This window comes from Alosa sapidissima, chromosome 9 (genome assembly GCF_018492685.1).
Source record: "Alosa sapidissima isolate fAloSap1 chromosome 9, fAloSap1.pri, whole genome shotgun sequence".
Taxonomy (NCBI): Eukaryota; Metazoa; Chordata; class Actinopteri; order Clupeiformes; family Clupeidae; genus Alosa; species Alosa sapidissima.
The window spans coordinates 4,215,910-4,232,511 of NC_055965.1; positions in this window are offsets into that span (position 1 = coordinate 4,215,910).

Below are 16,602 nucleotides of genomic sequence, written 5' to 3' on the forward strand. Positions count from 1 at the left end.
ACAAACGCCATTCTTTCACTTCTGAAATAACATTCAATGTTCTGCATGTAGCCTAGACATAATTAGATTTGGTGTATAGATGTAGCATATTAAAATGCAATTAGGTCGTGCAGACAGTCCGAACTGCACGCTCATGGAGCTGCTTGAGTATCTACCCGGGTCAGTTGAATCAGCCGGGCAGGCCGGTTACGTTGTTATGAGTGCGAGTCAGCCGAATCAGCCGGCTACGTTGTCATATATGTACTATAAAATGCAATTAGGTCGCAAAGACAGTCCGAAACATTGCAAGCTCTGTATGGAGTTGCTTGAGTAGGCTAGCCTACCTGAGTCAGTCGGATCAGCGGGGCGGGCCGGTTACGTTATGTTGTTATGAGTGCGAGTCAGCCGAATCAGCCGGCTACGTTGTCATGAGTGGACCTTTAGAGGAGCGAGTAACTCCTCGTCAAGGTGAAAAGCAAATCCACAACAAAAGCCATGCTTTCACTTCTGAAATAACATATGTTCTACACGCATAGCCTACTTTAAAATGCAATTAGGTCGCGAAGACGGTCCGAAACATTGCAAGCTCTGTATAGAGAGTAGGCTAGCCTACCTGGGTCAGTCGGATCAGCCAGGCGGGCCGGTTACGTTGTTGTTATGAGTGCGAGTCAGCCGAATCAGCCGGCTACGTTGTCATGAGTGGATCTTTAGAGGAGCGAGTAAATCCTCGTCAAGGTTAAAAGAAAATCCACAACAAAAGCCATGCTTTCACTTCTGAAATAACATATATTCTGCACGCATAGCCTACTTTAAAATGCAATTAGGTCGCGAAGACAGTCTGAAACATTGCAAGCTCTGTATGGAGTTGCTTGAGTAGGCTAGCCTACCTGGGTCATTTGGATCAGCCGGGCGGACCGGTTACGTTATGTTGTTATGAGTACGAGTCAGTCGAATCAGCCGGCTACATTGTCATGAGTGGATCTGTAGACGAGCGAGTAGCCTAATTTCTACTCGTGTCAAGGTGATAATAATGATAGGCCTAATGAGAATAGTAGTAGTAGTAGTAGTAGTAGTAATAATAATAATAATAATAATAATAATAACAATAATAATAATTTATTCACTGCAGGGCATTTCTACGTTCCTGTTTCTATGTCTGTGAAAGTCAATTGCTTAGGCTAGGTTAAGACAATAAATAAACAGTCTGGCTCAAACTGCTTTCTTTCCCGTGAGTGGGTGGAGGTTTTGATGCTATTATATTAGGCTATTTTATATTATATTATATTATATTATATTATATTAGGCTACCTAACAGTATAGCTATGATTAATAATAATATTAGTTGCCTAGTATTAGCAGCCTATTAGAATAGATTCCTAGTAGCCTACTATTAGTATATAGTAGTGGTAATAAACATTGTAGCAGAGTAGACCAAGGCAAACTTTTCTAATGTTAACAAAACAACAACAAATAATTCATTATTATAATATAGGCTACCCTCTCTGTCAATAAGATCGAAGTTTCTGAACATGAGCACCAAAAAGATGAACAATGTTTGGATGCACTTTGACCAGGAGAGCAAAACTCTAAAGGCTAAATGCAAGTACTGCAAACTGCTTGAACGTAGGACTGAATTTCTTTGCGATTTAGCAATACTGACTCAAGTGACTCATTCAACCCGGATCAGTTTAGTGAGTGACTCAGAATAACCCGGATCCTTAAAAGGAATCGAGTTTGACAGGCCTACTGATCTGCCAGTCTGTTTTCATGCGTGACAACGCCCCCCTGCACACAGTCGGAGATGACCATCAACATGAAGTGAGGTTGCCGTTTCAATGAGCGTTGGTTAGAAAACAGCTATTTCGGACTGCTGAACAGAAATCATGTAGGTGCATTGCTAGCTAGGTCGCCATTAAAGCTAACATATTATTGAATAGGCTACTTAGCTCCAATCATTGGAAGACAAGGAAAAAGTTAGGTTGAAGAGGGAGACGAAACTTTATAGCATGTGAATGCAAAACCGCACCAGTCATGTCTATGGCCGTATCTACCATAGAGGTCACCTTTCTTTCTTCAAATTTCGTTTTATTCATTAACTAAAAATAGCCTACAAGACAATTATCCTTGCATCAACGCAGCGTCACGCAACACGTAGTTGTAGATATACCTCTGACATGTCAAAACGAAAGTAGAGTTGACTGCTATCGCGGAGCTATGTCCTAACTAAAGACGCAACACAGTGTCTCACGCAGCTCAAATAAACTTCAATACCCACAAATCCATTGTCCAAAATAAATAATCGTCCGACCTGAACAAAGGCTGACTTCAAGGCCTACTCAAAATGTTATGCTGAAATTCAGTGGAGTTGCAGCTAGCTAACCTGCACTGATAGTAGCCTAGATAGTAGATAATAGTAGATATTTATACGGATTATCTAAGCATGATATTGATTATCGGTCAGTTATTTACACAGGAGACGGGAGAAGGGAAATCAGGCAGAAAGGTGGAAATGAGGAGAAAGAGTTAGGAGAAGGGAGGGAAATAATAGGCAAAGGGCCCTCACAAGTGAGTGAGAGACAAGATGTGACACTCACTGTGTCAGAAGGTACAAGCTCCGCAGCCTATGACCCTGCAATTTATAAATGCAACATTCACTATGATGAGGAGAAGCAGAGCATTCTTAAATAAAGATGGAGCAGAGATCAGTATAAATATCCTCAAAACCAATTGGAGAAAATGCTCTTGAAATATACAGGTGCATCTAAAAAAGTGGAATATTGTAGCCTGGGTGTTCCCATGCTGCCTTGCGCGCGATTTGATTCACGCTGCTAAGGCAGCCTGGAGACCATGGAGCAAATTTTCGCCTGAGATAGGGAACCAATCACAGAACAGGGGGGAAAGCAAGACGATGATGAGCAATGCACAGACGCATTTGATAGACATCCGTGGCACCCAATAAACGGATCTGGGCATTTTTTTCGAATACGAGAAAATTAACGTTTGGTTCCCAGACTACGTCTCATTGAGAAGTGGTGGCACTAGCCAGGCTAGGAATATTGTGGAAAAGTGTGTTGGTTTAAGTTATAAACCAAACATGTTATAAACTGAAGAAATGTTTTTACGTCATACGGCAAAATGATCATGATAGTCTTTACATTACAGCCCTCTATGGTTAAGTCTTTCATAGGCATATATAGGCTACTTTGCTCTTTTATAAATGTGCCATATGCCTAATAGGCTGTATTTCTAAGTGTGATTTATGCTATAATGTATAAATTATATTTATGTAAATGTATCTATTAGTTTCCGCAATATTCACCATAAGTCATAATTTAAGGGGTTATTTTTAAAAAAAAATCTTCCTTGGGGGCATGCCCCCGGACCCCCATAGTATTTCGCGGGGGACAACATTTCTATCAACACCCATGACCTCGGTATTTGAATCCTGGCTTGGTCATGTCAAACTTCAGCTCAGTTTTGTGGTTTAATGCTTATAGGCCCTACAAGTGGAAAGACATTAAAACACCATGCATATGTGCATATCGTGCCTTTTGGCAAGAAGTTAAATTTATCCAATTATATGACAACTCAGTCATCTTTACGTCACCCAACGTCACATCTCCGCATTGCTAGCCTACTGGTTGGTAGCTCATGATAACAAATGTAGGCCTGTCTGCATGCCGTTGTAGGCAAGAAAGAGACATAATCAGTCTTGACTGTCATGAAAGAGCAGGCTTAACATTAGTTTGAGTTCATATATTCAGCAAAGAATAGTTATTTGTTGAGTGATTATTTTCTTTTCTTATTTTATTTATTTTTTTAATGTTTTTTTTTTTTTTTTGGTATATTGACTCAGCCAGTTAGATAGCAAGCAAAGTCTACTTCCAGACAGGTGACACATTTTTAAGTTTTCCTTTAATTTCTTTTCCTGCTATTAAGAAACACAATTTTGTCTGTTAAAACCATCTTTAAATGATAAAAAAGTGAAAATCATTTTGAGTTAGTATATTCGTATAATGTCATTTGCCACCGCTGTAAAGTGCTGGAAAAGCTTGAAAATTGACCTTGAAAGTGCTTGAAAAGTGCTTGAATTTGATATTGGAATAGGTGTACGAACCCTGTATATGATAAGGTCACCACCAGGGTACTTCCCCATCAGTTAGGAGACTCATGCACTCATGCTTTTCACTTGGGTTAAAAGCACTCTGCAATAGTACTGTCTGATGATAAATCATCCTTCCCATTTTCTCAGTAGACGCAAATCAGATGTGTTGGTTGCATTTCCTATTAAAATAAGACATTAATTGAGAGAAGAATATAGGAGTTAGTAAATCATTAACATTAACAACAAAATTACAGTTCACAATGTCTAGACTCTGCTGGCTAATAAGTACTTGACAATATGATTTAGAATAGGACCCTGGTGTGGACACCTCTAATGATGATGTGTGTGTGTTTGCCATGCACATGCACGTGCACATGCAAACACTAGGTGGTGCTGTCTAGTAGCAAATAGTGGAAAGGGAGGAAATGGTAACATGCAAAGACCTATTATATCTCTAGCGTCAAGTCAAGTGTTGTGTGTACTATGTCCCTATAGAGTTCTGGTTTCTTCGTACTTTCCTTTAGCCATACACACATCTACATTTGCTTCTGCAAATGCAAATTCTAGCGTGTACTGCTTTGCCGTTACACAAGAGTGCTCTTCTGTCCGTGGCCACAGGACATTCTCATGTGAAGGTCTGTTAAAAAATTCACCAGGTTTGAAACGTAAACCAGAGACTGCCCCTGGGGAGGTAGTAGTGCACCTTCTACAGTTTCATTCTCATGCAGATACCAATTCTGATTTTGTATAGAGACCTGAATTCATTTGTATGAAACTCTTAATACAGTATCCACCAGTGTGCAGTAGGCCTAAGTGTTTGGTTTTTGAAGTGTGGCAAAATGTGATGGTGTAAATGAAGTTCATTTAGGTAACATTTTGGTTAATTTATGAAATATTTGCCACATATTGCAGAGCTTGTTGCATAATGTAAGAGGACAAATTGACATGGCAGCATGACAAGAAAGACCTAGTAAAGTTCCATTAGCATTTTCTGCTTAGCTTAGCATTAAGGCCCCGACAGGATATATTGTCATGCCAGAAAATAAATGCATATAGGCTATCAAGATCGGGTCCTGTTTCTAAGAAGTAAAGTAGCTCTGTAGCTGCTTGTGTGGGGCTGATACTGTTGTTATCGCGTCTTTGGCCCAAGGCCAACCTGCACCCCTGATGTATTATTGATCGCCTCCACTCACCTGACTAAGCCTGCACTTCAGCACAGAGAGAAATTGGTCTCAAGGATGTGTGGAGGGGGCACCTCAGCACAGGCCCTCTCTACAGAAAGACCAGGCTCACAGAAGTGTGGAGGGGTTCTGCCTACTGGACTGGGCTGTGAGGATACTATGACTCTGTTTTTCCGTGTGTAGGGTCTGTGTTTGGGAGGAGGAGGAGTGTGGTGTTGGGCAATTCGGCATTTTGAGATATTTCTGAAGCTCCATCTGGCCCACAGGAGGTGACAGATCCCGTGTGCTGGGCGCCGTGGGAGGAGAGGTGAGAAGCAGCTCGTTACAGGCACATGGAGAGAGAGGAAATTAACATTCTCTCTTTCGCACACACACACACACACACACACACACACACACACACACACACACACACACACTAATTCCAGAGAAACACTATGATGCTTGGTAGTAAGATAAATGTGGTTGGTGTGCGTGTGTGTGTATGGCAGGACCAGGCTATTCCAAGGAATGCCATGAGAGAGTTGGCAGATGGAGAACATGAGTACAGCTTACAGAGTGAAGTGGGGAGCTTGAGAGTCTGTGGGGATTTGTGGACGGCCTAGTTCAGCCACTCACAGAGGGAGAAAGAGAGAGAGATAACGAGTGGGAGAGATGGATAAAGATTCAAGACAACAATAAGGATAATAGTAATACTACATTGAGGATGTGTGCACTGGATTCACTTATAGAAATTAATGTATTAATTACCAATTGTATTTATCAATTATATCAGATCCAATAATAATTCTGAGCTAATCACCCTTAATATACTTCTTTGTCACCATAAATCTAGTCCTAACTGACAAAGTCTTTGCATCCTTGTCAAGGTATAATTTGATCTTGATGAATATTTGTAGCCTAAGGTTGAGGTTGCTTGTCTCGTCTGCTATTTCTCTCCCTTTTGTGTATTTCTGTGTGTTTTATGGACAGCAAATACAATTGACTTACCATGGAGGAACTCAGATGAATTTCCCCTTTACTTAGTTTCTGCAGCCATTCAAAACTAGGTCACTGCCACGCTTGCAGAATCAAGCTGAATTGTGTGCAGTTGTACTAAAGCTGTAGCGAATTGTAGGGAATTGGTGCTGAATCAGAAGTGTCATATTCTAAATCTGTCCATGAAAGTTTCATATCCAAGGTTTTGATTCATATAATCAACCATGAGCCAGTTTGTCTTCTTAGAGAGTGTCCCACCAATCCCCAGATGAAAGTTTTGAGACTGAGGATCACATCTTGGCCTTACTCCCCTCACAGCCATTTTGGTTTTCTTACTGAAGCCAGACCTGTGGGACTCTACCTCCACTCTACCTCCACTCTTCTCCACTCCACACCACCCCACCCCACCTTACTCCACCCCGGTGATGCCCAGGTGGTCACCCTCCTTCTGAGGACACTCCTCACCAGAGTTCAGTTTGAAATGAGCTAGTCAAATGCAGCCTGTGTAAAAGATAGAGCCAGGCTCATTTACTTCATGAGGTTGATATAGCCTGCAACATGCTGATTTGTTTGTGGATACCTCTGTGGACTGTGTTTTGGATCCCATTAAAACACAAAAACAAAACACTTTGAACTTTTGACTGAAGCTTTGATGTGAAGTCACACAGTATTGGTAAGCAAACTTTCTTGTGTAGTGTCACCAACATGCTAACAAACCTAGCAGAACCCATACTAATTGTGTAGTGTCACCAACATGCTAACAAACCTAGCAGAACCCATACTAATTGTGTAGTGTCACCAACATGCTAACAAACCTAGCAGAACCCATACTAATTGTTTGCTTCAGTGCTCTTTCCTTGTTTTCTGCCTTGTTTTTAACTTTTGTAGTAGTCTTTGCCATACTCTTATTTGAAATGTTTCAACCGTGTGACCAAAGAGGAAAGCTCTTTCTCTGTCAGCTGTGAGTATCAAAACCTAGCCTCTTCAGATTACCACTTCAAAATGTCTTCAGGGAGAAACAGTCAGCAGCCTAGGCTGAGGAATGACTTTGCTAGAACTTGATGCGATGATGAAAGTCCGTTGGATGTGTGGGCATGAGATCTATGACTGTGAACCACGTATTTTTCCTTTCAAAAGATGATACCAGAGAAGAGGAGGCATCAACAGCTGAATAATTTATTACAAAAAAAAACGTACATTTCGTAAAAACACAACTTTGAAGATTATGTTGTGATTGGCATTTGCCTTATCTCAGTTGTTCAAAACAGAGTGTAAAGCAGTCACGAGACCCATGCAGCTATGCTGAGTCAAGGTCAGTGACTTTGGTTGGTTTTGCGCTGGTCATAATAACTGAAGGTCAGTGGAACTGTTTGGTTGGTTTTGCGCTGGTTATAATTACTGAAGGTCAGTGAACTGTTTGGTTGGTTTTGCGCTGGTCATAATGACTGAAGACAGATGATCCCTACTGCTGTACATCCTGCGAGGACACTTGTAAACTTGGCTGATTGTCTTTGGCATTGTTAACTCAACAGTGCCCATTCTCCACTAACACAGGGTCAGAGGAGCCGCTAACCGGATTAGGGAGGGTTCTGTGAAGGCAGGTCTCTGTGTGAGGGGAGGCTAAATGGCTCTCATCGTTTCTGTCTGTGTCCATCTCTCTCACTCTGGCTCCATGTTAACGAGGTTAATTGGATCGCACGGTGGCCTTTAAGGGCTAGGCTCTCAGAGGGCCTGTTCCACAACACCAGGAGAAGTTCTTTTGTGGACTTTATTCCTGTGCATCCATGGGCCCTGATGCTCAGTTTAGTGCATGGTGGGGGTTTCATCAATTAGTCAACTAGTCGAATATTCAAATCACTAGGCAGCAGTTAACTAGTCGTGGATAAAAACGGCTAAAGGCTTTACAGGCTAGACATTTCCATGGAAGTATAGCTAGTACTAGCAGTAAAGTTAGCATCAGCACTGTACTGGGACATAACGAGTTGACAACTATTATGAAAAAAGTAGTCCGTGTGTGTGTGTGTGTTTAGGGTGAGGGTGTTTTGTTGATGTACTCTCTGCTTCTGTCTATCAGGTTACACAGGTGAGGAACTGTGTGCTGATTCCCTTTGCTGCTCTGCAGTGTTCAGTGTTCACAAACTGCCAGCTTGACCTGACCTGTCCAGTCCACTCAGCCTGCTGCCATAATAAAGGGCTCAAGATGGGAACTGACATTAGGCTTGGCAAAAAGAATCGCATTTGTATCGGATCTAACCTCACAGGAAATCCTATGTGTGATTCATCAGTCCCTCTTCTTAATTATGACGTTTTACGCAGTTTTGTCATACTGCACTACTGTTTTGTCATACTCTGATTTGTCATACTCAGTTTTGTCATACTGCACTACTGTTTTGTCATACTCTGTTTGTCATACTGACAAACTGCAGCTGTTGTCTGAAGTCCAGTCATTCTTTTATTCCTAGATGTCTTTCTTCCTGGTTTCCGGGCAGCGCTAGATGGACAGCAGAGGATAGAGGTCAGAGGTCAGTGTAGCATGTCAACATGCTGTTTCCATTCAGGTGTTGTCAGGGGCTCACTGTTTTTCCTGTAAATATTGACTGTAGGTCTCCACCTGCTACCCACTGTGTCTGCTGCCGTGTGTATGGAGGGCATGTTGGTCACTCTCTCACAGGACCAGTCCAAACTGAGAGAGAGAGAAAGATAAACAAACTCAACCTGCAGTTAAGTGCGTTCACATCTGACATTGACACAAACGGCTTGTATAAACTACAGTTGGGGTCCTGAAGTTGTGCGTACAATAGAGAGATAAGCTTTATCAGCTTATCAGCTGCCTTTGAGAGCAGCCTCTATGTGTCCTCGCAGCCTCTCTATGCGTCCTCGCAGCCTCTATGCGTCCTCGCAGCCTCTCTATGCGTTCTCGCAGCCTCTCTATGCGTCCTCACAGCCTCTATGCGTCCTCGCAGCCTCTCTATGCGTCCTGCTCACATCCTCCTCTAGGCTTCCTTGCAGTGCAGAAGTTACTTTAAATTAACAGCTATTGTTTCCATTTCTTTTGTTGAATATCTCATTGAAAGGCCCAACAAGGCTCTATGTAGTAATACATAGTCCATACAGAATGACCTTTAACAAATCCATTGCTGAGTATGGTTTGCATGGCTTGTGGTTGTGCATTTTGCTTACCTAAACTCACTTATCTTGATCTACAATGTATTTTTCAGCCATTAATGATTGATGTGATTTCACTATCACAGCTTTGGATTGGAGGACTCTCTTCAGTAGCGGGACATTTTCAAGAATCCACTGTTACCCTGATCCACTGTAGATGGAGTATAAATCATGTGTGATGGTTTGATTGGATTGATCCTAATGAAATATCACATGTTGGCTAACGGCGGAGACTGACCTGTAAAGTGTGTGGGTTTATTTTGGGTCTGCCTGATGATAAAAGAGGAACACTGAAACAGGAAGCTGGTTTGGCTGCAGCAGAAACACTGAGGGGAAGTTGGCGTTGGGTCTTGCCCTTTGCTGTCATTGTGCCGTGTGTGTTTTTAGGAACCACTGCTGCTGCTGACCACTCGCAGCCCAAAGGTGGTGTAGGGTGAGTTAGTTGACCCTAGATGCTGTAGGGGCATGTGGACTTAGCACACACACACACACATATGCACACACACATAAACAGACATGCACACACAGACATGCATACTTTGGTAAAGCATGTAAACATAAACAGAAGATAACATTAGGTAACAAAGTGCATGAAGTGTTTATCCCCTTAAAAGCATTATTTTGCCATAGCTGTTTGTTCATCAACATGGTCCATGTGAGGGTGCATGCATGGCGTTCATCTGTACCACCAGCATCAAACATGAACTCGGGAGGCCTCAGTGCAGCTGGACCAATAACCATTATGCAAAGGAGTGTGAGCAGCCTGTAGTGCATGCACACACAATTATGCACGCAGGCCAGCTCGTCATAGGTTTCATAATTCTTCCTGGAGGACCTACCATAGCTGTTGTATTCAGGGCTTGCTTCTATACGGTGTTGATTTAAGGAAATTCTTCTTGTCCGATCAGTTGGAAGATGCACTAAGCTTTTCCCTTTGCAGTCCACTGTTGTATGTGAAGCAGGTTTTTACTTTATAGTGTAGTCAGTGGGTCCATGCTTCGAACCAGGTCAAATCAGTGTCTACACAGTGATGGACAGACACACTTGAACTCGCACACATTATCTCCCTTTGAAGAGGTGCGCTGACCATGGAGCTCAGGGTCTGTTCATATCCGTGCAGTGGTTCTGGACATTAGTAGGCTGGATTTTCTGCAGTTTTAACTATGCTACCCTGTCTTTTTTGTAGTGATAAGTCTGAAATGCTTGTTGTTGCACTATTAGCTGTCTTGGGCCTGAGACAGCACTTTTTACATTGCCCCTGGGGTGGTTGGGTCTTCTCTCTCTCTCTCTTTATCTCTCTCTCTCTTTCTCTCTCTCTTCTCTCTCTCTCTCTACACTACTCTTTCCCACTTTTTCATGCTCTTGTACCAAAATCGTATCTTGCTCTGCTGCCCGGATCACCCTTGTCTGTCTTTTTTATCTCCCTTATCATGCTCCATCTCTCCCTCTCCTCTTCTCTTGTCTCTCGTTCCCTCGCTCGCTGTATAGCTCGAGCAGTATAATTAGGGCGCTGATTGTTCTGTGATGTGGAGGGTGAATGGAGGGAGCTGTCACATGGGCTCAGTTCTGGCCCACTGCCTCACTACACACACACACACACACACACACACACACACACACACACACACACAGAGAAAGATACTCCTCATGCAGAAACGTGCTTACTTAATTGCTAGCAGAGGGACGTAGTTAGTAGGGCCCCCGTGAAGTATCCATGTGTGGGCAACACACACACACACACACACAGCCTCCACTGTCCCCCTCCCACACTGGCCCTCTCCTCTGGGTCCTCCAGCCACCTCTCTGGACGATGTGGCCGGCAGACCTCCCAGTGGGCCCAAGATGGTTTGGTCAGCAATATTCATTCTGAAGTTACTCCCATAAGAGGAACACCATAGAATGACTCAAGCTTAAAAGCCACAGAAATGCGTATTCATTATGAGGGGTATTTTTCCTGTGGTCAGCTTGGTTTGAACACAGTTATCTTTCAATGGCTGGATTACGCTATGCTTCTAGTAATAATGGATTGAGATTGCAGTTAGATTTAAGATGGACTGCTCCCTAACTGTCATATCTCAGAAGTCTCATCAAGTGTTTACTAATGTGTCTTGGACATTATTGTCATTATCGTTGTTTTTTTCCACAGTGTGTTTTAAAATACTGCACCTTAGACTTGCAGATTTTCATCGTCTAAATGAACAAGACCCTATTTGTGTTCCTCTAAAATGGTGTAATAGCTTGTGGTGGTGATTACACTTCTGTGTGTGTGCATGTGTGCAGCCATCTTTCAAAATATGTCTGAACATGACACCATCATACTTCTCTTTATATGTGGTGAAATTGTTCACTTCTGCAAATGTCACGTCTTCTGTGTCTGTTATTCAAAAGGTGTTATTGGCACAAAGGAAGTGGTCAAGATGCTGATAGAAAATAGGTGTAATGTAACTTCCTAAAATTGACTGCCTTGCAAAGCAGCTGAGACAAAAGATTGGGTTTCTCTATCGACACAAATCTTCCCTCCCCCTATCCTGTCGGAAAAGGATTATTGAGTCCGTTTTCATGCCTGTTCTAGAGTATGGCAAAATCATTTATAGGAATGCCTCTATGTCTTCTCTCAAAATCCTAGACATTATATACCACTCAGCTATCAGGTTTGCCACAAGTGCTTCTTATAACACCCACCACTGCACGTTGTATGCCACAATTGGCTGGCCCTTGCTTACTGAGAGACGCTTTAAACACTGGATTCAGTTTATTTATAAAGCCATCATAGGTAAACTCCCGTCCTACATCTCCTTATTATTAAATTGCCACTCAAGTGCTTATCAGACCCGCTCCAGCAGTTATTTCTTACTGACAGTTCCCAATGCTCGCACCGAGCTGGGTAAGTCAGCTTTCTGCTTTGATGCCCCCATGTCCTGGAACTTAATCCAACGCACCCTTAAACTCGAGTTATTAATACCTTTAGAGCAATTTAAGGCTTTGATCTCAAACCTCCCCACTCCAGTTTGTAACTGTTTTCTCTAAATTCTATCTTTACTAATTCTGGTTTTACCTTTTATTTATTTATTTATTTATTTATTTATTTTTATTGTCTTCCTTATAAAGTGTGTATAGGTATACGTGTGTTTGTATCCACATTTGCTATAGCTTGTGAATATGCTTGTGCTATAGCTTGTGGGTATGTATGCAGGTTTGTGTGTGTGTCTGTGTTGACATGATATGTGTGATGTAAGAATGTATATCTATGCATATTCTAGTTTAGCCTGTTTTTTTATTGTTGTTATTGGTCAGACTACCCACAGCCTCCACTGGCTCATGCATAACCCTTGTTGTATCTCTGCTGCATTGAAAAAGAGGGTTGCCCTCAATGTAATACCGAGAATGTTAAATAAAGGAGTCAGCTCAGTCTGTTTTTGCTATTCAGGACATGAGACCCCCCCGCCACACACACACATACACTGACACACACTCTGACACACACACACACACACACACACACACTATGGCTATCTGCCATCATGTGGCGGCGAGTATGGTGAAGATGGTGGGGCTAGATCATTTTGTCTGTGGAGTAGGCACTTAACTCCAAACTTGCAGAAATCTAGTCCAAACCAAAATGTGAATATTTCAGACGGATCGGTTTGCTCTGGCACCAAACGATCTTCCAGTTGTGGAGCAGCAGCAGCCGCAGCAGCAGTCTATTGATGCGCCGCGGCCCATTCTGCTGGCCAGAGGGATTGTCTCTTGTGTTATGTTCCGCTGCCTGTGTAAGGCCCAACAAAGGCTGAATAATGTGCTCCAGTAATCAATACGATCCCATAGTCTCGCATGGTGGTGTCCTCAGGGTTGATACAGACCCAGAAACCTCTTTTCTTTATAGGCTAATCATTATTGGGACGTATTGCTAGGCAGAGCACTATCGCACGGGGGATTTGCTTTCTCGACCATGTGAAAGAATGCCGTCTTCTTCAGAGACGGGTGGAAAATAAGTGTGAAGCGGGAACAAAAGAGTGGAGGGAGGCCAGACAGCAGCTAGTCCCCAGAGGGACAGAGCTCTGCGAACACACAATAAAAACGACGAGTCCAACCATCTTTTCCTGCAGTAATAGACAGCCTCGTATCACCACCACCGCCTGCGCCTCTGTGGCCTGCGGGCCTGGTCATGGCTGGCTAGATGTGAATAGGGGTCAGATATGAGCAGCGAGGCGCTGAGATAATACAACTGGCATGATTTACTATTGGGGGGGGGCGGCACTCACACCTGAATGGGCTAAGACTTCATGCATTTTTCATGGTGGCCCACCCACCAATAATCTATTCTGTCTATCCACAGATAATGCTACTCGCTCAAGGACTTTGGGAGGGTGTGCATGGAAGAGACATGCAGGCTCTGCTCTGTCTGAGGACATTATGGAGGGGACTGAAAAGGACAGGAGGGGTTAGTTTGTCAGTAGAGCTCTACGACTCTCAGCTGTCTTTGAAAGGGAAGAGCAGTATGTATGCAGACACATACACGCCAGGCCATAAACCTCTAGCAAAGGTGTAGACCCTTGAGCTAGCTTGTTTGGTAGTTACGCTTTTAAGAGGCATTTTGGACCCATGTCTTGTTCTCTGAGCCCCCAACCCCCACGTTCATTTCCCAACCCCCGAGCTCCTTTGTGTCTGTGTTTGTCTGACCGGGCAGTTTGAATGGCTCTCTGTGTCCGATTGCTCTTAGGTCTGGCCCTCGTTCACTCTCCTGACTCGTTTTCTTTTTCAGTCGGCCTTTGCCACAGGGGCTTTCCAGACTGTGTGGAAATGGATGATAGTTGGTTGTCCACATATCTGATTTCACACTGCCAACTGTCTTGGGGTGAGATTGCTAAAAACAAGTGTGGCTTATTGTGTGAAACCATCAGTGGTGGGGTTTTAAAAACAAAGTGGCCATTTGTCTAAGCATATTAGGTATTTGTGAGGATTCTGTGGGTGTGGGAGGAGCGTTCCAGGATTTCAAAAGCTAGGTTGATGTGTCGTGTCATGCATCATGCAAGAGATTTCTAGTGTTCCGTGACTGTATGCCAGTCGAGCAAATTGCCTCATTCTCAAGGTAGGAGAATTGGCAGCCCTGGTATTTGATCAGGAGCACTTTCAAAATGGCAACTTTGTCCTGTTGGTCATGTTAATGCCAATTGAACAAGCCAAACTCGCTTTCTTTGTTGACTGAAGAAGACTAACTCATGTTTGCATATCAGTGGAGATATTGTCCTGGGCCAACACACCCAAGACTTTAAACTCCATTTTAACCCCCCATCAGCAGGGCAGTGCAGTAGCCGCAGCACGTTATGCCCGGTTCTGTCCGGTTCTTCCCAGACGCCTGTTTGTTGGAGCTCTGCGCTACACAAAGCCTTTTCCCTCAGCAGCAGTGTAGAGAGCAGAAAGGACCCGGTTCAATACACAGTGTATATCGCGTGTTTACACTGATCCCTGCAGAACTGGGGGAACAGAGGAATGATCCTCTTGAACTCAGTGTAGTAGAAGAGTGGAACTCAATGCAGTATTAAAGTGCCAGGGCAACATTTTGTGAGGAAAAAAGTTGTTTAATATATTCAGGGAATATCATGTATTTGCCTGGACTGCAATTCCTTACAAGCATTGTTTCAGTCTCATACTGGAGGACAGGAACTTCACAGAAAAATTTATGAAGTTTTATTAGTGTGTCTTAAAAGTCCAGATTGGCAAATTCCCTGGGACTGAGTGTTTAAAACCAGTAATATTTTTTATAATTTCATGTGTGTGTGTGTGTGTGTGTGTGTGTGTGTGTGTTTTGTTAGAGGATGTATGTGTGTCTGCCTCTAACTCTTTAAGTAGGAGGTGATTGGGGGCGACGAGGCCGTTCTGCTCCCCACCTGCCTGCTTGCCCTGTCTGTGGCAGCCTGTGTTTGGCAGGACAGGAGCAGAGCAGTCCCATCATTAGCATGCACAGGGCCCTGCAGGTCAGTGCTGTGCTGCCCGCGCAGTCTTGTAACGCTGCCTTACCCCACTTGCTCTTACTCTGCAGATACAGCCACCCGCCCACCCACTCTTCTGTGACTTCTGTGAGTCTTCCCTGCAGCAGTGCAAAAAAAAAAAAAAAACTGAGGAGACAGTCTTTGAAGTCCCTTCCCTGGAGAAATCCAAGAGAAAGACTGAGCTTAGCTTTCTATGAGCTTCCTCTAAGGTTTGTTTTTTTTCCTACCAATATTATTCCCTGAGGTTTAATGTCGTCTCTCAAAGTGTGTGTCTCTGGCCAGGAGCATGTCTGTGCAATCCTCTCCAGCAGAGCTCGCCTCTGAGAAGAGACACTTGTTATTAGGTAGGCTCCAGTTGTTGCTGGTTCTGTACACCATATTGCTGCTCTCCAGAGTGCTCTATGAGACTACAGTATTCATGAGCGCCCTTCACCACTTTTGTAGTTCAACAACTCCGTGATCTGTCCCCGGGGATCGGCGCGCCTCAATAATTCATCATCTTGTAAACCAGGAAATAAACTCCTAACCCCATAGACGGCCTGACGTGGTCTATCCAGGCGAGGGATGTTCTGAGGGGCAGGTAGCGTGAAGAGAGTCCTCCCCCAAAAAGCCTCTTTGAGAGGGAAGGAGAAGGAGAAGGAGAAGGAGAAGGGGAGGGGGAAGGAGAAGGAGAAGGAGAGGGGGGAGGAGAAGGAGAAGGAGAAGGAGAAGGGGAGGGGGAAGGAGAAGGAGAAGGAGAGGGGGGAGGAGAAGGAGAAGGAGAAGGGGAAGGAGAAGGAGAAGGAGAAGGAGAAGGGGAGGGGAAGGAGAAGAGGAGAAGGAGAAGGAGAAGGGGAGGGGAGGAGAGAGAAGGGAGGAGAAGGGGAGGAGAAGGGAAGGAGAGGAGAAGGAGAAGGGAGGGGAAGGAGAAGGAGAAGGAGAGGGGAGGAGAAGGGAGAAGGAGAAGAGAAGGAGAAGGGGAGGGGGAAGGAGAAGGAGAAGGAGAGGGGAGGAGAAGGGGAAGGGAGAAGGAGAGGAGAAGGAGAAGGGAGGGAGGGGGAAGGAGAAGGAGAAGGAGAGGGGGAGGAGAAGGAGGAAGGAGAAGGAGAAGGGAGAGGGGGAAGGAGAAGGAGAAGGGAGGGGGAGGAGAAGGGGAGGGGAAGGAGAAGGAGAAGGGGAAGGAGAAGGAGGAAGGGGAGGGGGAAGGAGAAGGAGAAGGAGAGGG